We start from the raw sequence: 25,484 nt of genomic DNA, 5'->3' as shown, positions 1-25,484 counted from the left end.
GTCCTCTACTGGCTGTTCCCACTGTGTGAGAAGCCAGAGTGTGAAAAGTAACACAGAGTTTGTTTTTAGATCAGGCACAGTGCTGTGCTGATTTTCTTTACTCATGTTGACATACCTCTTGAGAAAGAACTACTATCTGAAACCAGTGTGGTGAGATATTCTACAAGTGTAAGTCTTCAGATCCTCCTCAGAGGGTGAAGACCAATCACACCTGAACACTCTCTCCACTCACCTCTCCCGGAGATGTTGTAGGTTCCCTCTCTGGCCAGTTTGTACTCTATTAGCTCGTAGACAGCATCATGATAGGGGGTGGGTGCTCCCTTAGATAGGGCTGTGTTAAGAAACAAACACTCAGGATTAACATGCAGTGAGGGGAATAGAAGGTATTCAGTTCAGTGCTAAACTTTGTCTTGGGCATCTGTGCACATAAATATTATAATTCTTCACATCTGCAAATTTCTGCAGATCTCGATCTTAGAGTAAAGTCCACATATCAGTTTCATGTGAGTGATAGTAGTGACCACCAGAGGTCACTAGTTCCCTCCCTACCTTTCCTCAGCTTCCTGTTGTGGATCAGCTGCCACACTAACAGGGCCAACATCACAAAAAGCAGAGCCCCCAGTGGCAGGAGGACCAGGAGCGAGACGGAGAGGCCTCCCAGAAGCTGTGTCTGGGGTGTTGTCCTGGTGCTGCCTGAGGGAGAGGGACACAGATCAGAAAATGATCTTCTGTGTCTTAATCTTCAATCTCAGTAGTGATCTAATCTGGACAGAGATTAGAAACTGGGGATTTACCTGTTTTCACTGAAGAAGTGCTGGTGGAAGTAGGAAGAGCTATAATAGAAGATAAAATGTTTTTTGATGACAAGATTCACAACAATTCTTCTGTATTTCTTGACAAAAATTAAACAGAGAGGCCACAGTTCATAGAGAGAGCAGTACTTCTGAAAATCATGCAATCTGCCAGCAGCATCATTTAGACAAACCAGAATGTATTTTATTCCCTTCTATCAACTGCATTACCTTTTCTCACTGGATGGCTTTGGGATTCCCAACCTGAAAAAAAAAAGAAAAGGGATGGGTCGAGATTCAGAGAGTATGAAAGAGATGATGAGCCAAGACAAACACACACTGCACTAATATAGAGTATTTAATGGCCACAAGGGCTCATACTAATTGTTTTTCTAATAGGCAGAATTTGTATTTGCATCTTCATTTTTATTTACATTTGTATTCCTGTACTGAGAGCAGCCCCAAATACCCTGGGGCCTCCAGCAGCTCCCACTCACCTGTACAGATGACCCCAGCGTTCTCCTTGTGCCGACAGTCGCTCTGTCCCAGGGGAGGGTGCCAGCAATCCCACAAGTGGAGCTCACTGCCCCTGCAGTTCACCTCGTCCAGCCAGATGGTGCTGTTTCCTGGTCCGAATGATCCGTTTCCCACTGCGCTCACTGCGTCTCCACAGCCCAGCTGTCTGCAGACCACCTGGGCATCTTGCAGGTCCCAGGAGTTGTCACAGACTGTCCCCCAGGAGCTATTGTGATAAACCTCCACCCTCCCAGAGCAGGCACCTCCTCCTCCGACCAGCCTGAGGGGCCACTGGTCTAGTGAACAAAATAAAACTGATTAACAGACAGAGACACAAACCTCATCAGCCTGAGGGGCCAGTAGTCTAGAGATTGGTTTGACACATCTTATCCACATCAAAGTAAAATACATCTCGGCTACTGTCTGGTTTGTGCACAAACTGTTATGTGTGAAACAAAATTGAAGAACACCTCCTCCTCCAACCAGCCTGAATGGCCAATAGTCTAGGGAACTAAATAAACCTGATTAAAAGACACAGAGACACAAACTCCACCAGCCTGTGTTCCATTCTATGTTCCTCCTTCCTGGTTTGACACATTTAATAAACATCAAAACAAATACAGCTATTCTACTGTCTAATTCAGTGCACTGACTGTATTTGTTATTTGTGAAACACAATTTAAGAATGTATTTATTTTATCAAAATACAGACACATTTTGTAAACTCACTTGAACATGTTTCCTGGCCTGAGGCTGTGGAACAGGATTTAAAACTCCGGGACACAGCCTTCTTCTCTTCATCTAAAAGAAGGAAAACCCTGTTAATTTAAGATTAATAACTTTTATACTGGACATTATGACATTAATGAGTATCATGTCAGAATGTGTAAGCTGCAAGTATGAGTACTCGTGCAGTCATTATGTCTTCTTTTTTCTTTCGTATTAGATATTTATTTACTTTAATTTTTAATTTTTGGATTGTGTATATAACAAATATTGATTGCAACTTGAAAATGCTGTGACTGCTAGCTGTAAAGCTACAAAATATGGAAACTGTGTGAATGTCTGAATACATTTGTAAGGCACTTGCACGCATACCACTTGGTAAACTGCTGGACTTAATGTTTCACACACTCTGGGATTAGGGATTAGAAACACTAAAATCTATTCAGGGATCTGATAAAACTAAAATTCATCACTTTTGATAAGTGACAGCTCACCTTATTTCATAATTAGCAGATTGTTCAGTCTCAGAATTGGGAAATACTGTAATCAGTAATGGGCAAGGCTAAACAGATATTGTGTAACTCAAGATAAACACCACACATACAGAACATTATTTGCTAGGGATAAGCAATATGAAATCACTTTTACACTTTTACAACTATTGCTCTTTGGCAATCACTACCTGTTGTATACAGATCGAACATCAATGATCGAACATTCTCTTCAATGAAGACATTTAAAATTCCTTTGAAACTCAAAATATTTTATTTGTTTTTTCTTTGATAATAATGACAAGCATGTTAGTCTCAAACATCATTTTTAGATTGTAATAAAAGCCACTAGGAACAGTTTTTGTGAAACTAATAAATTGTCGATGTGATTATGTGTTCCCCCCTGTTTTGTGCAGATTTATGTCAAATTAGCTTCTGGGCCATCCCATCATAATCCTAACCTTCACAATATTACTGTCCACAACAGACTGTGGTCAAATATAGCGAAACACTGGGCTGTCTGTAGTCTAGTCATGATCTCCTTCCCCTTCACCCTCTCCTTCATACACACACACATCCAGCCCCTGACGACCCTCTGACAGGTGGAAGAGGGAGTCCTTACCTGAGCAGGTGATCAGAGCCACTTTAGAGTCTGTGCACTGGGTATGATTCCAGGCTGAGGAGGGGCAGTGCCACAGCGTGGAGTCGTGAGGGCGGCATTTAAATTCATCAAGCCAGTGAGGAGCAGAGTCCCGTCTGGGGGCTGAATCGATGAAATGCCCACTCTTCCCACAGTTTAGCTCCTGACAGATTAGACTCACTGTGTCCTCACTCATCCTATTTGAGCACACATTGCCCCAGGTGCGACCAGGTGCCAGTCGCAGCTCCTTGAACTCTGGGGACACACAAGTGGACAGACTGAGAGAACCCTGCTCTGAACTGATACAGACTTTCTAGATTAAACACCTCAGATAGAAACAGTGTGTCTGCTAACTACTGTGACATTAGATTATCATGATCTTTTTTCCCCAAATCATATTAATGTAATAGAATGGAATGTTGTTTTTCAATAAAAAACAATGCAATGGTGACATTTTTTTTAAATTAGTGCCAACATCAGTTTGTAAATTTTCTGTAAATTACAATCTAAATTGAGAATCTTTTGATTATTATGTTAAGACTTGCATCATCCAGGTAGATGCTGTACATTGGTGATGGTGGAGGGGAGTCCCCATTACCCGTAAAGCGCTTTGAGTGGAGTGTCCAGAAAAACGCTATGTAATTGTAACCTGTAAGCAATTATTATTATTAATTTTTATTAAGCACCCTATTAGAATTACAATACTATTTGTTTTCACAGTACTGTCCCTGTTCTTTTCTTGAACTGGGGATACTGTACTTGCTCCTGGCAGTGAACAAGCTGTTGTATGAACACAGTCCTGGTGTGACTGGAGACCTGTACCTGAACACACCACTCCCACGTCCTCCTTGTGTCCACAGTCATGCCGTCCCCACCCTGCTGAGGGACACTCCCACAGAGATGACTCGTTCCCCAGACAGCCCACCTCGTCCAGCCAGATGGGTCCAGTTCCCTGGCTGAAGAAGGCCGGCACTGGGGCACTGAGGGCCGTCCCACACTGGTGCTGCCTGCACACCACGTGAGAGTCTGCCAGGTCCCAGGAGTCATCGCAGACTGTCCCCCAGGATCCATTGTGATAAACCTCTAGCCTCCCAGCACAGTCACTTCCTCCTCCAACTAGCCTGAGGGAGTGCTGGTCTAGGAGCAGAGAGTCAGAGGTCAGTGCAGTAGATCTAAGAGATCACTATGACCTCTAGTGGGAATTAATTTGCTGAACATCACCTAAGGGGCACCAGATGCAGTGCAAGTAGCTTTTACGTCCTGCTGTCTCACAGAACCTGACTGCGTGTGTTAGAGAGATTGAGTGGGACAGTGTTGAAAACCTCCACACACACCTGCTGCCTCACACAACTACAGTCTGAGATGAGTAACAGAGATGCCAACACACACTGAGAGCCCTGGAGATACAGAACAAGGACCAGTTCATACCTGGTGTTACTGAGGAAGGAACAGAGGAAGATGGGATATCTATCAAACACACAGAGAGAGAAAGCGGAGTGTGAGCTGTGTGTGAGAGGAGCAATTTAACACCAGCGATGAAACTACAATTAAAACAGCACTGACTAATGACAAAATCATTCTCACTTTACCATTTCCAAGTGAATCGTTGCTACTTTTGGATTCTGTAAAAGAGAAGGAAGGAGCTCATTAATGTCCACAGGATTGATCTTTCACCAGTGGAGTGTCAGTTGTGTGTGTGTCACAAAAATAACTTCTATTAACCTTGAGCTCCGGATTCTCACTTTCTCTGTTGTGCAGTACCCTCCTTACGTACGCTCTGGGTTAATTAATGGATTAATTGCAGATATCAGGCAATCACATTTAATATTATATATATATAATTTAATTACAGTATATTGAGTTCCAGGATATTCTTTCATCGGTGATCTGAATAACAAATATACATGTGATTTTTAATGTAATTTTAGTGAAAATACACTGAAATGCATTAACAAATAACATTTGGGCATCTGGCTGTATGTAACAGAGCAGTTATTTGGTCAATCGTGAAGACAGTGTGCTGCTGTGTGTAAACACATGATTTTTAAACACATGATACTCACCAGAGCAGATGACCCCTGCATCCTGTCCATGAGAGCACCCTGCTCTGCCCCATGAAGAGACAGCGCAGTGTGAGAGACTGCTCTCATTGCTCCGGCACTCAAGCACATCAGCCCATACTGGTCCACTGCCCTGTCCAAACCAGGCCTGTCCTGGAGCTGCTACAGCCTCCCCACAGCCCAGCTGCTGGCAGAGAACACTGGCATCTCTCAGGTCCCAGTATTGGTCACACACTGTCCCCCAGTCCCTGAAGAGCCACTGTAACTCCACTCGGCCAGAGCAGGAGTCAGAGCCGTTCATCAGCCTGAACTCTGTGTATCCTGCAGATAGGACAGGGGAGAGAGAGCAGACACAGTGTCATAACACAACAATATCCTGCAACATCTAGCAGTTATCCTCAACTCACCTTCAAGTATACAGTAAACCCTCAACATAATACCACAGATGAATGGAACTTTAGAGCTCTTCACTGATTAAATCCACAGTACTGACTCAGACAGAGTTATACTAACACTGATGAATGAGGCTTATTCAACTCTTTACTAATTAAAAAGCTGTGTGAATTCAAGGGCAGAACAGAGCAGGTCTAAGTTATATTTGTTATTTCTGTTTTTCTTTTAGAGAACAAATCTAAACCGTTTTACATATAATTACCATTAGTCAGCCTTAATTTTACACTTCAAGAAAAAAAACTGGATGAGACACTCAGAGCCACTGTATCAAAAGACACAGGGCTGCTGCCCCTGCTGTATTGGCATTGAGTCAAGGGAGAGGTTATAGAGCAAAGATTACTGGAAAGGACATGCTTCAGATTTATGTTGCAGTGAGCAGGTGACTGGCAGGAGTTGAGTGTTGTCTGTCTTTCCTAAACTTCTCTTATTTCAATTAGGAACTACATTAAAAAAATAAAAGGAATCAATTATCCTGCTCTTACCAAAACATACCAGTCCCACGTTGTTCTCAAGAGGGCAGTTCTGTGATTTTGTGGATGACTTTGGACAGGAGAAAATCTGAGATTCGTTGCCCTGGCACTGGAATTCCTCTGTCCAGACCTGTCCCTCCCCCTTCCCGAAATGAGCCCCCTTCAGCACCTGTGAGGGAATCCCACAGCCCAGTTGTCGACAGACAACTTCTGCGTCCTGCCAGTCAAAGTCAGAGTCACACACTGAGCCCCAGGTCTCTCCGTGCTGCACTTCCACTCTTCCAGAGCAGAGATTACTGCCTCCAACCAGTCTGACCCCTCGATGAGCTGGAATATCAGAACAATAACAGAGATCACTGTCCCTGACCAGTATGATCCCTTACACACACTCTAGAAAAGACCAGGACTGTCACAGCCTGGCACTACTGGAGCAGGACTGTCTGACCTGGACATTAACAGACACTCTGGACAAGACCAGGACTGTCACAGCCTGGCACTGCTGGAGCAGTACTGACTGACCTGGGCACTGACAGACAATGTGGACATGACCGGGAATGTGTTTCTTCACATGAAAGCAGATCTCAGTGAAAGACTCACAGTAATTTAACTCAGCGCTATTTACACACACCTGGGTCTAGCAGCCAGCTCCTGGCTATAGTGCATTGCAAGAAAATTCAGGAACATCGGATCTCCATAGAGGCCTTTAAAGGATCTTTAAGTGCCAATCTTTAAACATTAATTCCTCATCATGAGTACGTTCAACCCAACCTATTTTCCAATTTGACAGAGGAGGTAAGAGGTTAGACGTAAAATCTTCAATAGAAAAATAATTGAACAACTGGACTGAGCCAACAGAACATGATCTTGTTCATTTCTATTTATATACAATTCAGTATTGAGAGCTCATTGCACAAATCAATTCTGTGCTCATTTGTATCAGACTGACAGTTACTCAACTACCAAGAGTCTGCCCCTGGGCCAGCTGATACAGCACCTGAACACACAACACACTGCAGCACCAAGCTCTAAAACACCGAGTCCAAAATATCATGAAAACACATTAAAACACACCTTAAACTGACCAGATCACTGACATTGACACTGAAAAACCATTAAAACACACCTGATATTGACCAGATCCACTGACACCTGGAGAGAAGGCAAATCACCCCACAGCACACCAGAACCCCAGCATACTCTTGCCTCTCCAGTATTAAAACAGTAAGGGCAGACAGAGAACTAAATATAGACTCACTGACCACACTCTGGCTGTTTAAACTGACCGACACCCAATGTCCAGGGCAGACAAGGTGAACTACAGGCTCAGAATGACAGACAGAGACACTTCCAGTTATCCTGCTGTACAAACACATGTATGAGAAAGGAGAGTTTTCCCAAACTGAAGAGTCATGTGCTGAATTTACACTTTGTCCTTCATATAGTTATAGAATATAATTATCAGTAAATTATATCTTATGTAAGACATATATGTATTGCTTATATTTATAAATACTATATGATTTGTGTTTTATAGGATTTATTTTTATGTTTATTAAAAATATTCCTTGCTAATAGTAGACAGTAAGAGAGCGGGAGGAATAACTGTAGGGAAAAAGTAAGTGAGAGGTGATTGATAATTTATATGGTTTGGATTTATAAATAAAGGCACACAGTGACAGTGTGGAGTGTTCTCAATGAGCAGGTCTCAGCAGGACAGGAGCAGTGGGAATGGGAGGATGGACAGATGGATCATGATGATGGACTCTAGATCAGTGAAGGAGTTTTAATTGTCCTCAGTGCTGGAGACAGTCTGTGTCTCCTACCTGAACAGATCACTCCAGCATCAGAGTCATGGGAAGCACCATAGTGTTTCACTTCAGTGGTTCTGCAGTGCCTCAGCGCAGACTCTGAACCTCTGCAGGAGACCAAGCCCAGCAGGACTGATCCAGACCCTGGTCCGAAGTGAGATCCTCCTGGTGCTGAAATAGCAGATCCACAACCTAGCTGTCTGCACACCACTGTAGCATCATCCAGATCCCAGATAATACTGCGAACTACCCCCCACTCTCCTTTATAATGAATCTCCACTGTCCCCTCACAGGGACTGGCACCATTAACCAGCCTCACATCAGCACTGCCTGTGGAGAGAGTGAAAAATACCATGTGTACAGGATATTTTGTATATTTATACTGCACATACTCAAAATATGTCAGACATTAAAATTTTCTTTAACCTGTTTGACTGGATTGCTAGTCCATCTTCGTGTGAACTAAAAACTAGGGACACACAGAAGGTGGAACACAGAAAGTCTAATATCATTTCAGACTCACAATATGTGTGAGATAGTAGATAATCTTCTAGCACAGTGACTATAGGAGGGGAGAGATTCTGGAGAGTCTAGCAGCACAGTGACTGTGTCACATAACACCAGGCTACGGGAGGTAGGACCCTGTGCGTGGCAATTCAGGTATCTGTGGTTCAGTGCTGAAATGAGGGATGAAGACATGGTCTTGGGCAAAAGCTAGGAGGTCAAAAAGCCTGGAAGGTTCCGAGAACCAAAGGTACAAAAACAGGAGGTGAAGTCATAGTCGAGGACAAAAGGGTCAAAAGCCAGGAAGGTTCCGGGAAGAATTGCCGGGAGAGTAGAAATCACAAGACTAGGACTGGGAATATACAAGTACGGAGCTCAGGGAGGAGACCTCAATCGTGAGCGAGGAAAAGAAGACAAGTGAGGGTTTAAGTAGTGCTGAGTTAATTGGTGCGTGGGCGTTTAGGGAGAGTAGAGGTCGTGAAAATGTGGGAGCGCTTGCATGCCTGCGTGCGATTCGTGACAGACTGTGTGTGAGATACTGGAGAGTCAAGCAGCACAGTGACCGTGTGTGAGATACTGGAGAGTCTACCAGCACTCTAACTGTGTGTAAGATACAAGCAGAATAATGACTGTGTGTGAGATACTGGAGAGTAAACAGCTTTATGATATGAGTAGTATCAGGGTCAGGTTAGAGATTTAAACACTAACAAGTCACCTTAGTCTGAATAGTGTGCTTTGAATATGAGAGATTCTCAGTAGTAATTCATCTTCAGTGTGCAATATGTAATATTGCTTCCATTATACATCAAAACACATTAACAGGCTTTTTACAGTTATACAGTATTTTCTCTGAAAATATTAAATATATCAATACTTTGCTTTTAGCTTTTACCTGCCAGGATCTTAATACTAAGTTCATACACTGCACATTCCTTACGTACAAATTGTGTTTATTTTTTTCTGCTTATCCACTGTGTTTTGAAGTTGTTTCTGAGACATTCTGATAAGTAATTATAAATTGAAGCCCTAGAAAATTTAGTAGGATAACATTATAAACCCTTTAGTAAAAGCAATTGTAAAGTTGTGCTGAGTTGTGCTATTTGCCTTCCAAATTACACAACAAGTCAGATGTTTTCTTGATATGTGTTAAATTAATGTGATTCTTATGATTTCAAACTAAATTAATTGTGATTCAGTATATTATATGAAAAATAATATTTAGACTCCTAATAGTCTAAATTTATTATTTTGTAGAATAGGTTTGTTGACTGGGTTTTGGAAGAAGGAGGGTCTTTATAGGAGATGTTTAGGGTTTGAGGTGAAATATGTCAGCTGAAGTTGGAGTGAGAACTGTGATTCTCACTGAAGAGAGGAAAGGATGCCAAAGAAGTCAGCCTGAGACAATCTCTCCAGGAAAGTGTTTACAGAAGGACCTGTGTGTCTCGGTAGAGAAAGTGAATTGTTTAATTCTGCCCACGTTTATTTTCACTTTTGTCTGTCTACTCAGCCTGCTTTACTCAGACATCTTGGCTTCAGTCTCCTTCTACCAGGTCAGTGCAGCAGGCATCAAAATATATGTATTTAGTTAAACTAATAAAAAAAGATCAAGTAGACCAAATGACTCCTACCTGAGCAAAGCAGGGACACTTCCTGTCCATCACTACAGTTGACTGTCTGTGGAGAACTGCAGTTCACCAGATGAGTCTCATCCCCAGAGCACTGAATACCTGTCAGACACACAGCACTGTCACTGTCCCATACAGAGAGGAGTTATAGACTTGTACTGCAGAGCACGGAATACCTGTCAGACACACAGCACTGTCACTGTCCCATACAGAGAGGAGTTATAGACTTGTACTACAGAGCACTGAATACCTGTCAGACACACAGCACTGTCGCCTGTCCCATACACAGAGGGGAAATACATTTCCACTACAGATCCACAGCCCAGCTGTCTGCAGACCACAGAGGCCTCTCTGTAGCCCCAGGAGTGCTGGAGGAGTCTCCCCCAGGTGCTGTTGTAGTGAACCTCCACCCGGCCATCACAATGACTCCCTCCTCCTGACAGCCGGACTCCACCATCTAGAGCTGTCAGGGATGAATCTAAAAAAACAATAATCATGAGTATTTTCAGACACAGATCAGTAAAGCAAAACAAACTCATAGTGGGGTTATCAGGTATTTTATTTGGTAAAATTAACTTGTTACCCCACAGCTTATTATGTCCGAACATAGTGTTTTAAAAATAGTCATAATATTTTTTTAATATTCTTGCTTCAGACGTTTGCTAGGGTGTGAAATTCTAATATAACACTTACTCTCTCTTCTAATAATGTAATTATTACATATAATAATATATAAATATTCACTGGCTGATGACAACTGTGCACATCTTTTCTTTTCACCCTCCTTCACCTGGAATTAGCAGCTGAGTAGTGTCCTATAGAACAGCATGAATGTGGGTAATGGAAGCTAAATAGAAAGCAGGTGTGGATGGATAACGTGGATGAATCTTGGGAACACTGTTGTGCTGGAGCTCTGTGGAGATGAGAGAGGATTATGGGAACAGAGGCCAGAGAGAAAGGTGATCATGGTTGTGCTGTGGACTGTGGGAAAGACAGCTGGGTGAGAGGTGGCAACTAATGTGCTGGAGCTCTTTGGAGGTTAGGCCAGTTTGAAAAGTGAGAAATATTTAGTGATTTAGATTGCTTTTACTGGCATTTTGAACAGTTGGTCTGATATGGCTGACTTGGAGACCAAGACCATGTAAATGGATTTGGTTGCTTCATGAGCAAATGGCAGAAATTTGGATTTGACATCCTACTGATCTGTTATTTAAAGCTTTCTTAATTCTGAAAAAGTGAATATGCATTGATTCTTACTAGAACAAATGACTCCAGCATCCTGCCCATGAGAGCAAGCAGCTCTGCCCCATGAAGAGACAGCACACCAGGAGAGATGAGTCTCATTGCCCCAGCACTCAAACACATCAACCCCTCTTGATCCACTGCCCTGTCCGAACCAGGCCTTTCCTGGAACTGCTACAGTTTCCCCACAGCCCAGCTGCTGGCAGAGAACACTGGCGTCTCTCAGGTCCCAGTACTGGTAACACACTGTCCTGTATTCACCGCGGTACTGCAGCTCCACCCGGCCAGAACAGGAGTCAGGGCCACCCATCAGCCTGTAGCCACTGTATTCTGCAGACAGGACAGGAGCCATAGAGCATTAATACCACTCTAGACTTTATACAAAAGACAGGGGAGTCAGGAGCTGTACAGTATGAAATGTTATAAAGGTTGATTTTACAGGGGGTAGATTGTACAACAAACGTCTCATACATATGCATAATTATTGAATATTTAACTTCAAAACACAAGACCAATTATCTATCACACTGTGAGAAATAAAAATGAATCATGAAAAGTGGAAATCACATGACCACAAGACCACTGCCTGCTGCAGCTCACTGACTGATCCAAAGAAATTAGTTTTGGGGCTCAATATACAGTGCTCTGAAATGCAAAATACAAGCATATTAAACCTATGCAAATTAAAATGTTTAAAAAGTGATGAAATACTTTCTAAAATGCAAGGACATGCAAACAAAAAATTAGGACTTTAGACCATTTTTTCCTTAGATATTTAATTAAACTAGATGATGACACAGCAGAAAACACAATGCTCTCAAGGATTAGTGGGAAAGCTATGAGGAAGAAAACTAATTAGCCCACACTGCTCAGAATGTGATATTGAAGAGTTTATACAGCTGGGGATCAGTACAAACAGCAGTGCTCTCACCTGTACAGACCAGGCTGATGTCACTGTTGTGAGTGCAGCTCTGGTGCTCTCTGGTTGAGGTGGGACAGTCGTGGATTCTGGTCTCATTTCCCCGACACTGGATCTCCTCTGTCCTGATCAGCCCCTGCCCCACTCCGAAATGAGCCCCTCTCAGCAACTCTGCTGGAAATCCGCAGTCTAGTTCACGACAGACCACCTCCGCATCCTTCATGTCAAAGTCGGCCTCACAGATTATACTCCAGGATTTCCCTCGCAGAACCTCAACTCTGCCAGAGCAGAGACTCCTGCCTCCTATTAACCGCACTCCTGACATGTCACAAAACATTTGTACGCATTTTAACAGTATTAGAGCACATTAACAGTGTGTATAATACAGTATGTCAGTAAGTAAAATAAAATCAGATAAATTATATTCTTTAGATTACCTGTATGAAATAATTGTAATCTTCAATTTAAAATATCTTAAAATCATAATTTGCATTTAATCTAAACGTTTCTGAAGTATTAATATGCTCGGACACGTTAGGAAAAAAAGGAAAAATGAGAAACTCAGTTTCGAACTTAATGTAAAGGGGGCAATAATACAGCAGGGAGGAGGTGCCGAAGGACGGTGAGAAAATCACACTGCACTGAGGCCTTAAAAGAGAATAAAGGAGGACTGACATCTAGACAGTCAGCAGAAGCAGCTCCTGGAGTCTCAACAACAGTCAGAGAAACTGAAGCCTCATGAACATTTACGAATCATTTAAACTACATCACTCATAGAGCCCAGAGAACAGTACTGTCACAGCCTGGCATTGCTGGAGCAGGACTGTCTGACCTGGGCACTGACTGACACTTTGGACAACACCAGGACTGTCACAGCCTGGCACTGCTGGAGCAGGACTGTCTGACCTGGGCACTGACAGATACTCTGGACAAGAGCAGGATTGTCACAGCCTGGCACTGCTGGAGCAGGACTGTCTGACCTGGGCACTGACAGCTACTCTAGACAACACCAGGACTGTCACAGCCTGGCACTGCTGGAGCAGGACTGTCTGACCTGGCACTGAGAGACACTCTGGACAAGACCAGGACTGTTAGAGCCTGTCACTGCTGGAGCAGGACTGTCTGACCTGCGCACTGATTAAACAACAAACCTGAAATTATTGAATTACCCTAATGAGCCCAGAACTGTACTAGTTCATTTTTATTTATATCCAATGTTGTGCTGAGATCTCATCTCTCAATTAAATCTGAGCTCTTCTGATCTAGGCTGACAGAGACAGAGAGAGAGAATCAGCCCCTGGGCCAACTGCTACTGCTACTAGAGTGTTCTGTCTGTGCTTGTACCTCTGATCTCCACACAGGTAGAGAGACACAAAGTGACAGTGAGGAGTGTTATCACAGCTCTCAGCAGGACAAGAACAGTGGGAATGGGAGGATGGACTGATTGACCCTGATGATGGACTCTAGATCAGTGGAGGAGTTGTAATTGTACTCAGTGCTGGAGACTGGAGAGAGTTAGACTCCTGTCTGACATCTCACTCCAGCACCATCAACATTACTGAAACATCAGTCTTACCTACCTGAACATCTCACTCCAGCATCTCTAGTGTGAGCTAAATTATAGTGTTTCACATCTTGTTTTCCACAGCCTCTCAAAAAAGACTCTGACCCCCTACAGGACATCAAACTCAGCAGGACTGATCCAGACCCTGGTCCAAAGTGAGCTCCATTTGGTGCTGAAAAAGCAGATCCACAGCCCAGCTGTCTGCACACCACCGTAGCGTCATCCAAATCCCAGCTTAAGTCGTTAACTGTCCCCCACTCTCCATCATGATACACTTCCACTGTCCCCTGACAGGGACTGGCTCCATTCACTAGTCTCACATCAGAACTGCCTGGAGACAGAGAAAATAATATTTCCATGTCTGAAGGAAAAATTCTTTATATGTATATATACACATACTGAAAATATTTTAGTTACTTCAATTTTACTTGAAGTGCTTGATGGATTGATACTCCATTTCCTTGTGAACTAGAAACAGGGGACACGCAGAAAGTGAAACACAGAAAGCCTATTGTCCATTAAGTCAACTGCTATAAAACACAGAAAGTCCACTATCTGCCATTCAGATCCTTACTTTGTGTAAGATACTGGAGAGTCTACCAGCACAGTGAATGTGTGTGAGTTACCAGAGAGTCTACCAGCACAGTGACTGTGTGTGAGGTACTGGAGAGTCTAGCAGCACAGTGATTGTGTGTGAGATACTGGAGAGTCTAGCAGCACAGTGACTGTGTATGAGGTACTGGAGAGTAGAGCACCACAGTGATTGTGTGTAAGATACTGGAGAGTCTAGCAGCACAGTGATCGTGTGTGAGATACTGGAGAGTCTAGCAGCACAGTGATTGTGTGTAAGATACTGGATAGTCTAGCAGCACAGTGATTGTGTGTGAGATACTGGAGAGTCTAGCAGCACAGTGATTGTGTGTGAGTTACTGGAGAGTCTAGCAGCACAGTGACTGTGTGTGACTTACCGGAGAGTTTAACAGCACAGTGACTGTGTGTGAGATACTGGAGAGTCTAGCAGCACAGTGACTGTGTGTGACTTACCGGAGAGTTTAACAGCACAGTGACTGTGTGTGAGATACTGGAGAGTCTAGCAGTACAGTGACTGTGTGTGAGATACTGGAGAGTCTAGCAGCACAGTGATTGTGTGTGAAATACTGGAGAGTCTAGCAGCACAGTGATCGTGTGTGAGATACTGGAGAGTCTAGCAGCACAGTGATTGTGTGTGAAATACTGGAGAGTCTAGCAGCACATTGACTGTGTGTGACTTACTGGAGAGTCTAACAGCACAGTGACTGTGTGTGAGATACTGGAGAGTCTAGCAGCACAGTGATTGTGTGTGAAATACTGTAGAGTCTACCAGCACAGTGACTGTGTGTGAGGTACTGGAGAGTAGAGCAGCACAGTGACTGTGTGTGAGATACTGGAGAGTCTAGCAGCACAGTGACTGTGTGTGAGATACTGGAGAGTCTAACAGCACAGTGATTGTGTGTGAAATACTGTAGAGTCTAACAGCACAGTGATTGTGTGTGAGATACTGGAGAGTCTAGCAGCACAGTGATTGTGTGTAAGATACTGGAGAGTCTAGCAGCACAGTGATCGTGTGTGAGATACTGGAGAGTCTAGCAGCACAGTGATCGTGTGTGAAATACTGGAGAGTCTAGCAGCACAGTGATCGTGTGTGAGATACTGGAGAGTCTAGCAGCACAGTGATTGTGTGTGAAATACTGGAGAGTCTAGCAGCACATTGACTGTGTGTGACTTACTGGAGAGTCTAACAGCACAGTGACTGTGTGTGAGATACTGGAGAGTCTAGCAGCACAGTGATTGTGTGTGAAATACTGTAGAGTCTACCAGCACAGTGACTGTGTGTGAGGTACTGGAGAGTAGAGCAGCACAGTGACTGTGTGTGAGATACTGGAGAGTCTAGCAGCACAGTGACTGTGTGTGAGATACTGGAGAGTCTAACAGCACAGTGACTGTGTGTGAGATACTGGAGAGTCTAACAGCACAGTGATTGTGTGTGAGATACTGGAGAGTCTAGCAGCACAGTGATTGTGTGTAAGATACTGGAGAGTCTAGCAGCACAGTGATCGTGTGTGAGATACTGGAGAGTCTAGCAGCACAGTGATTGTGTGTGAGTTACCGGAGAGTCTAGCAGCACAGTGACTGTGTGTGACTTACCGGAGAGTTTAACAGCACAGTGACTGTGTGTGAGATACTGGAGAGTCTAGCAGCACAGTGACTGTGTGTGAGATACTGGAGAGTCTAAGCAGCACAGTGATTGTGTGTGAAATACTGGAGAGTCTAACAGCACAGTGACTGTGTGTGAGATACTGGAGAGTCTAACAGCACAGTGATTGTGTGTGAGATACTGGAGAGTCTAGCAGCACAGTGACTGTGTGTGACTTACCGGAGAGTCTAACAGCACAGTGACTGTGTGTGAGATACTGGAGAGTCTAGCAGCACAGTGACTGTGTGTGAGATACTGGAGAGTCTAGCAGCACAGTGACTGTGTGTGAGATACTGGAGAGTCTAGCAGCACAGTGACTGTGTGTGAGATACTGGAGAGTCTAGCAGCACAGTGACTGTGTGTGACTTACCGGAGAGTCTAGCAGCACAGTGACTGTGTGTGACTTACCGGAGAGTCTAGCAGCACAGTGACTGTGTGTGAGATACTGGAGAGTCTATCAGCACAGTGACTGTGTGTGAAATACTGTAGAGTCTACCAGCACAGTGACTGTGTGTGAGATACTGGAGAGTAGAGCAGCACAGTGACTGTGTGTGAGATACTGGAGAGTCTAACAGCACAGTGATTGTGTGTGAGATACTGGAGAGTCTAGCAGCACAGTGACTGTGTGTGAGATACTGGAGAGTCTAGCAGCACAGTGACTGTGTGTAAGATACTGGAGAGTCTAACAGCACAGTGACTGTGTATGAGATACTGGAGAGTCTAGCAGCACAGTGACTGTGTGTGAGATACTGGAGAGTCTAGCAGCACAGTGACTGTGTGTGAGATACTGGAGAGTCTAGCAGCACAGTGACTGTGTGTAAGATACTGGAGAGTCTAACAGCACAGTGACTGTGTATGAGATACTGGAGAGTCTAGCAGCACAGTGATTGTGTGTGAGATACTGGAGAGTCTAACAGCACAGTGACTGTGTATGAGATACTGGAGAGTCTAGCAGCACAGTGACTGTGTATGAGATACTGGAGAGTCTAGCAGCACAGTGACTGTGTGTAAGATACTGGAGAGTCTAACAGCACAGTGATTGTGTGTGAGATACTGGAGAGTCTAGCAGCACAGTGACTCTATGTGTGAGATACTGGAGATACAAGCAGCATAATGACTTCATAGCTATCCCCAAATTGCCTGTCTTTCCTCCAGCACCTTGATGATTCTTCAACGCTCTTTCGTTGACCTCCTTGGATTCAAATTAATCCACGTTGCCGACATTTCTTCTTCTCCTTTCCAGCCTTCCGCATTATGCTGCTTAAGAGTCATGGTGTAACGAAGCATAGATCAGGACCCTTTGCAGATGGAAGAATCCGGAAGGGAGTGAAACATACACGGGGAGATGACGATGAGGAACTGAGCAGGTTGACGAACACCCTCAAGTGCAAGGAGTGGACTACTACTGCTGATCCTTGTTTGTTAAGGTGGTTCTTTATTTTATGCTACAAAATGATTCTCTACTTTCTTCCAAGTTCATACACCCATCTGTATTCCCACCCTGGAACATTCCCTTCATTATCTTCTCTCCCCTCTCTTTAATTACTTTCTTGATGGCCTCTGAATTTTTTTTTTTGTGCCTGTCTTCAATTCCATCATTTTGTCCAGTCTTCCTCCTCTATTGCTGAGCCTGAGATGACTGCCGTCTTGATTCAAGCTGAGCTGTGAAAGGCTTTCTCTTTGGCCTCTCCTAGAGCATCCTTTTCCTCATACTTGATCAACCCTTTTTGTATCGCTACTTTTAAACTTCCTGGTAGAAAAGTCTTATCGCTTTAGATATGCTTAAATCTCTCCCTCCACTTTTGTTTTCAGATTTTGAAATGTATCAATAAATACAACTTGCTATCCTAGTTGGGGCTTTGCAATTATGATATCCACAATATACCTCAAAGCAAATTTTCTCAACTTCTCGCTTCTGTCAGCCTCTCTCAATGTCCAAGTTATCAACTGACGCTCAGAAGGATATTAGAATGTGGATATTTTTCCCCCACTGGAACTGACACTTTGTTTTGCAAGAACTGGTGTCCCACTCTGCACTACCTGTCCTTGAATTGATGCTTCTCTTCTCAGTCTAATAGTAATATTCAATGCTCAATGGTTTTTCTAATTTCCGACCTCTCATACCCAGGAGCTCTTTCCCCATGCATGATCATCCGCCCTTCTGGAACTCTACCCTATTGTTGCCACCCATGTCTGGGGACACCAGAGGATGGGGGGAAGAAAAAGAAATATAACATTCTTATTTCATGCTGATAACAAATCCACCATTTTCATTACCGATAAAGGAAGATCTTCTTCCCCCCAATTTCAAGCTTTTTGCTCCTCATTTGCGCTGCCAGATTCTTGAAGATAAATATGTCAATTGTGTTTTTCTAGGTAGAACTTGCTATTGCTCTAAGTCCTGGGACTAATGTCTTCACAGGTTTAACTCTGGGCAAATTTATTCTGGCTTTCTATTTTCAGGGATGTCATCTGTTCTTCCACACTTCTGGGTGCCAGAAGTGGACAACTACTGCTGATATTTGTTTAAGTTCTTTGTTTATGCCCAATTAATTTTTTAAGTCTAAATGGATTTTTAATTTAACCATTGTTCCTGTTCTAATTACAAGCCTCCTTCGACATCTCACCCAGTTTTCTGTTACCCATACTTTGTATCTGGCAAGGAACACCTCCCTGGCCTTTCCAAAGCTGTAGCCAATGCTCTTTCTAGTTCACAGTTACCTAAGCTCTTCTTGCTGATGTCCATTAAAGCTCTCTTCCTCTTCAAGTTCCCGAGTTCCACAATCTTCCACCAGCCGCCTTCATCTCCATTTTAACCTCGCTATTCTCAATGTTTTTTTCCAAGTGCTACAAGATCTTACCTCTGGGATTCAGTTCCACCTCAGGCTTCAGTCTTTTCAATGTCCTCACGGTCTTATATTGCAGCACTCCATCACACAGTTCGTGGAATCCAGAGACATGACCTCCAATAGCATCTTCTAGGAAGCCTACTGTACCTCCTCCAACATCCTCTGAAACGTACCCCCTTCTAGGATGCGTCTAACTGCTGTAGATTCAAAGAGCCGCAGAATTCACCAGTTTCTCCATATTCTGTTTTCAAGAATCACATGTTTAACCCTGTGACCTGTCTCATATCCCAGACTTTAACTTTCTTTTCTATGCTCTTCCAACCCAATCCAGTTCACTGTGGATCCTTCAGTAATCTGAATTGAAGCTGCCACCTACACTGCCCGAGCTAACTCGGATATTCAATTAAGACACTCAGCTGTCCATCCTCCTCTGTAGTGGACCTTTACAATCTCTCAGGCATTTCAGCTACTCATTATCCCGGAGTGGATGCGTTAGTTTGCCCGGAATGGGGGCGTCTGTTCCTCCGGGGCCACCAGAGGTTTTCCCTTGAATTGGCACCAAGGGTTTTTTCCTCTCCACTGTGCGGTCAGGCTCACACGTAGCCTCTACGCATTTCTTTCCTGTTCTTTTCTCTTGCTTCTTTATTTTCTTATGCTTTGGCACACACTTTGTTTGTCCTCACAGGTGTTGGGAGAGAAAATGTTGGGCTGGGGCTCCATCTCTGGGGGGTAAGTGAAGCTCACTTCCCTGACCTCAGGATGGCAGTACCACCTTGACCCTTTCTGGGGAGGTTCTCAAAAAGTGAGCCAGAGGGGACCCCAGCCACATTATTCTCTGTCCCCTGAGGGCTTATCCCAATTGCAGGGCGCCGCCTCAAATCCGACTCTCAGCAAGTCAGGGGACTTCTTTTGTTTCCTTCTCAAGCAGCTTTCCCTTCATTCTCAACCCCTCAGCCAGCACCTTTCAATATGTTTCCTCAAGTCGGGACTTCTTTCTCTTCCCCTCTTAAGGGATTAGTTCCCAGTGACAAAGCAGCGCCTCTCATGCAACTCAAGGGGCTATCCCCTCTTTTCTATCCCCTGAGAGCAGAGCCTGGTTGCAAGGCATTGCCTCTCAAAGAGTCAGGGGAGTCATCCTTCCCTGAGGGCCTAGCTCCCAGTCGTGAGGCAGCGCTTCTCTGCAAACTCTCCGCGAGTCATGGGTGTTTGTTTTCATGCTTCGGAGGCTGCCGTCAGCCAATCCACCTGGGTTCCCCACTGCGGTCCGGGTGCTACTTTTCTCTACTTTACCAACCCCTGCGTCTCCTCTTGAAGTAATTATATATTAAAGCCCTAGAAAAATTGGTAGGATAACAAACCCTTTAGTAAAAGCAATTGTAAAGTTGTGCTGATGTAACTATTTACCTTCCAAATTGCACAACAAGTCAGGTGTTTTTTTTATATGTGTTAAATTGTTGTGATTCTTATGATTTTAATCTAAATTAGTTATTTAGTATGTTGTGTGAAAAAAGTCTCCTAAGAGTTTAAATTTGTTATTATGTAGAACAGGTTTGTTGACTGGGTTTTGGAAAGAAGGAGGGTCTTTATAGGAGATGTTTAGGGGTGAGGTGATTTTTTACCATTTGAAATTATTTTTAAAAAAAGAGCAAGATGTCAGCTGAAATTGGAGGGAGAACTGTTGTGAGGAAGCCCAAATGTGGAGATATGGATCCTGTGCAGCCGCAGGAGTAGCCAGTAGACAAGGCAACAAACTATCTGAATCGAGAGGCAAGTTCGTGGTCAATGGAAGTAGGGTCAAAATCCAAAACAGACACCAGAGGCAAACAATCCAAGAAGAGAGGCGAGATCGTGGTCGGAGGGAGAAAGGTAGGTTGAAATTCAGGACAAACACAGGAGGCAAACAATCCAAATTGTGAGATGAGGTATGAAGTCAAATGGCAAAAGGGGAAGTCCAAAATCCAGAGTGTCACAAGGTAAGGGTACACCAAGTAGAGCTCTAAGGGAGATACCGAGCAGCAGGAAGCAGGTTATGATGGTATAAAGCATGTGCAGGTTGGTTAACATGTGCGGTGGCAATTGCTGTTATTAACCCGCTGCTGGTGGTGATTAGTTTGCTTATGGGTTGATCTCCGCTGGCTGGCAGTCATGACAACTGTGATTCTCACTAAAGAGAGGAAAGGATGTCAAATAAGTCAACCTGAGACAATCTCTCCAGGAAAGTTTTTACAGAAGGACCTGTGTGTTTCGGTAGAGAATGTGAATTGTTTAATTCTGCCCACGTTTATTTTCACTTTTGTCTGTCTGCTCAGCCTGCTTTACTCAGAGCTCTTGGCTCCAGTATCCTTCTACCAGGTCAGTGCAACAGGTATCAAAATATATGTATTTAGTTAAACTAATAAAAAAAGATCAAATAGACCAAATGGCTCCTACCTGAGCAAAGCAGGGACACTTCCTGTCCATCACTACAGTTGACTGTCTGTGGAGAACTGCAGTTCACCAGATGAGTCTCATCCCCAGAGCACTGAATACCTGTCAGACACACAGCACTGTCACTGTCCCATACAGAGAGGAGATTTAGACTTGTAATACAGAGCACTGAATACCTGGCAGACACACAGCACTGTCACTGTCCCATACAGAGAGGAGTTATAGACTTGTACTGCAGAGCACTGAATACCTGTCAGACACAGTGCACTGTCACTGTCCCATACAGAGAGGAGTTATAGACTTGTAATACAGAGCACTGAATACCTGGCAGACACACAGTGTCATGTCCACCAGCAACTGCATTATATCTCGCAAACGACCTCTCGCTAATCAGGTCATAGCTATGGGTAATTCCATCAAGCCCAAGCTGATCAGTTAACCAACAATGACACCACACTAATGACCGCAACCTCAGCTGCTGGGATATTCTTACTCTCACTACCTTCAGGTCTGTGCTCGGTACTAGACTCTTTTCTAGGAGCTCCTACCCCGCCGTTCTTTACTGAGAAATACTCTTTCTGACTGAACCTCTGGCCTTCGATACTCAACCTTCGTCCCTTGACTTCGACTACAGCCAAGCATCTAGGGTAAGTAGCCATCGATCTCCTTCCCCTTTTACCCCTCTCTCCGACCCTCCGAAACTCTCAGAATAACACACAGCATTCTTCCTCTAACTCGTGGACACATCATTCGTAACACACAGCAGTGTTACCGTGTCCCATACAGAGAGGAGTGATACACTTGTATTACAGAACACTGAATACCTGTCACACACACAGCACCATCGCCTGTCTCATACACAGAGGAGTTGTATATTTGCACCACTGAGCCACAGCCCAGCTGTCTGCAGACCACAGAGGCCTCTCTGTAGCCCCAGGAGTGCTGGAGGAGTCTCCCCCAGGTGCTGTTGTAGTAAATCTCCACCCTGCCATCACAGTGACTCTCTCCTCCTGACAGCCGGACTCCACCGTCTAGAGCTGACAAGGATGAATCTATAAAAATCAATAATCATGTTTATTTTCAGTCGCACATCAGTAAAATAAAACAAACCCGTAGAGGGATTATCATAAATATTTTTTTGGTAAAATTAACTTGATACACCAGTTTATCGTGTCTGAACATAGTGTTTTAAAAATAGTCATCATAATTTTTTTAAATAATCTTGCTTAAGAAGTTTGCTAGGGTGTGAAATTCTAACATCACACTTACTCCGTCTTCTAATACTATACTCTCTTCTAATACCATAATTATTACATATAAGAATATATAAATATTGACTGTCTGACAACAACTGTGAACATCTTTTCTTTTGATTTTTCTTCAAGATATTGAAGTGCTTGTACTGGTGAGGATCAATACAGACAGCAGTGCTCTCACCTGTACAGACCAGGATGGTGTCATTGCTGTGAGAGCAGCTCATAGTGAGATATCGAAGTGTTTATACAGCTGGGAATCAGTACAGACAGCAGTGCTCTCACCTGTACAGACCAGGCTGATGTCACTGCCGTGAGTGCAGCTCTGGTGCTCCCTGTTTGAGGTGGGACAGTCGTGGATTCTGGTCTCATTTCCCCGACACTGGATCTCCTCTGTCCTGATCAGCCCCTGTCCCTCTCCGAAATGAGCCCCTCTCAGCAGCTGTGCTGGAAATCCACAGTCTAGTTCACGACAGACCACCTCCGCATCCTTCATGTCAAAGTCGGCCTCACAGATCGTACTCCAGGACGTCCCTCGCAAAACCTCGACTCTGCCAGAGCAGAGATTCCTGCCTCCTATTAACCGCACTCCTGACATGTAAAAAAACATTTGTACACATTTTAACAGTATTAGAGCACATTAACAGTGTGTATAATACAGTATGTCAAAGTAAAATAAAATCAGATAAATTATATTCTTTAGATTACCTGTATTTAAAAATTGTAATCCTCAATTTAAAATATCTTAAAATCATAATTTGCATTTAATCTAAAGTATTAATATGCTCGGTCACGTTAGGAAAAAAAGGAAAAATTAGAAACTCAGTTTCGAATTTAATGTAAAGGGGGCAATAATACAGCAGGGAGGAGGTGCCGAAGGACGGTGAGAAAATCACACTGCACTGAGGCCTTAAAAGAGAATGAAGCAGGACTGACATCTAGACAGCCAGCAGGAGCAGCTCCTGGAGTCTCAACAACAATCAGAGAAACTGAAGCCTCATGAACATTTATGAATCATTTAAACTACATCACTCATAGAGCCCAGAGAACAGTACTGTCACAGCCTGGCACTGCTGGAGCAGGACTGTCTGACCTGGCACTAAAAGACACTCTGTACTGTACAAGACCAGGGATGTCCTTCCAGCACCAGCTGCACATACCAGGGTCTAGCAGTCATCTCCTGGCTACAGAGCGTTGCAAGAATATGTAGGAACCTCATGTAAGAATTTCAGGGTAGTGGTTTTGCCTCCCATGTGGGGTGCCAAGGGCGCAAGTCTAACAGCCTTGTCCCGTTAAAACTGATGTCACGAAACAACAACAGGAAAACGTTGCAGCCCCATTTGCCAGCAGTGACATGCAAAAGTGACCCAACAACAACATAATAATCATTTATTATTTTCACATTATTCATTCTTAATGATAGATGGTAGTAATAAGAGGGAGCATTAACACTGGCAAATAAGACAATGAGAAGGCTTGGAAAATTTACATGGTTTTGTGGTCAGACTGGATTTTTACCAAATTCCAAAAGTCACTACTCTGAAACCCATGACAAACTGATCGAGAGTTCAGGATTCTGATTTGTCCAGTTCAGGTTGAATAGTCACAAAGTTTTATGATATTGTGCTTCAGCCTATTTAGCAGGTGGACTGTAAAACTGTCTCCTCTCTCCTGACAGACAGCAGAGAGGAGGGGTTTGTCCTGCTGTTGCTCTCAGTGTAATGGATGTTGGAAGGGCAAGCCATGAAATGGCAGGAGAGCAAAAAAGACCCTATCCGGAGCGGAAAAACGGGGATTAACTCAGGAGGTCAGACGATGTCTGGTAGAAATCTATGCCCACAGGCCGCAGAGGAGAGGACCAGGTGCTAGGTGGGTCTCAAGACATCCAAACCCTCAGTGCTGAGCAAGGAGCAGAGCAGACACAGGAAGTAAATAGGCTACACAATAAGACACACCTGAAAGACATGAATAATCACAGGGATCTAGGAACAAGACAGAAGAGCAGCACCCTCTAGGTGTACAGGGCATGACACTCAGACAGGGTCTCTTGACTGCGTTTGTACCTCTGATCTCCCCACAGGTAGAGAGACACATACAGCTGTTACAGTGAGGAGTGTTGTCACAGCTCTCAACTGTGGAAATGAGAGGATGGACTGATGGATCATGATGATAAACTATAGATCAGTGTCTCCTACCTGAACACCTCACTCCAGCATCAAAGGCATGAGAAAGGCTATACTGTTTAATTTCTTGTTTTTCACAGTCCCTCAGTGCAGACTCTGACCCCTTGCAAAGGACCCAGCTCAGCAGAATTGATCCAGACCCTGGTCCAAAGTGAGCTCCTCCTGGTGCGGAAACCGCAGATCCACAGCCCAGCTGTCTGCACACCACTGCAGCATCATCCAGATCCCAGTGTTGGTCAGATACTGTCCCCCACTCTCCATCATGATACACTTCCACTGTCCCCTCACAGGGGCTGGCACCCTTCACCAGCCTCACATCAGAACTGCCTGGAGACAGAGAAAATAATATTACCATGTTTGGAGGAAAAATTCTATATATCTACATATACATATTGAAAATATTTCTGATAGTTTAGTTTTCTGTGTGACTGGATTGCTACTCCATTCCCTGGTGAACTAGAAACAGATTACATGCAGAAACCAACACAGAAAGCGTACTAAGTATACTAACTCAACGTCTGTAAAACATTGACGCCCACTATCTGCCTTTTCAGATTCTGACTTTGCATGAGATATTGGAGAGTCTTACAGCATAGTGACTGAGAGATACTTCATACTCTGCAGTATGAGATACTGGAGAGTTTAGCAGCACAGTGACTCTATGTGTGAGATACTGGAGAGTCTACCAGCATACATGTAGTAATTCTATGAATTTAGAGGGCTGGGACTT

At 43.9% G+C, this 25,484-nt stretch overlaps 3 long non-coding RNA genes across 3 annotated transcripts; all 3 read right to left on the bottom strand.

Annotated features, from left to right (window-relative positions):
- Positions 1-1,518: 1,518 nt before the first annotated feature.
- LOC138242941 (uncharacterized) lies at positions 1,519-3,240 on the bottom strand. Its single transcript, XR_011191820.1, has 3 exons — positions 3,147-3,240; positions 2,037-2,108; positions 1,519-1,603 (listed from the first exon to the last, which is right to left on the bottom strand). It is a non-coding gene; the product is annotated as an uncharacterized lncRNA (long non-coding RNA).
- A 4,817-nt stretch (positions 3,241-8,057) lies between these two features.
- LOC138242928 (uncharacterized) lies at positions 8,058-11,481 on the bottom strand. Its single transcript, XR_011191805.1, has 4 exons — positions 11,342-11,481; positions 10,335-10,562; positions 10,088-10,186; positions 8,058-8,285 (listed from the first exon to the last, which is right to left on the bottom strand). It is a non-coding gene; the product is annotated as an uncharacterized lncRNA (long non-coding RNA).
- A 95-nt stretch (positions 11,482-11,576) lies between these two features.
- Positions 11,577-21,417, bottom strand: LOC138242932 (uncharacterized). The gene is made up of 4 exons (XR_011191809.1): positions 21,322-21,417; positions 13,826-14,140; positions 12,258-12,563; positions 11,577-11,656 (listed from the first exon to the last, which is right to left on the bottom strand). It is a non-coding gene; the product is annotated as an uncharacterized lncRNA (long non-coding RNA).
- Between the last annotated feature and the right edge of the window lie 4,067 nt (positions 21,418-25,484).

Source organism: Lepisosteus oculatus, chromosome 14 (assembly GCF_040954835.1).
Source record: "Lepisosteus oculatus isolate fLepOcu1 chromosome 14, fLepOcu1.hap2, whole genome shotgun sequence".
Classification (NCBI taxonomy): Eukaryota; Metazoa; Chordata; class Actinopteri; order Semionotiformes; family Lepisosteidae; genus Lepisosteus; species Lepisosteus oculatus.
Note: the sequence above shows the minus strand (reverse complement) of the source record. Positions and strands in the feature narration are given on the sequence as shown.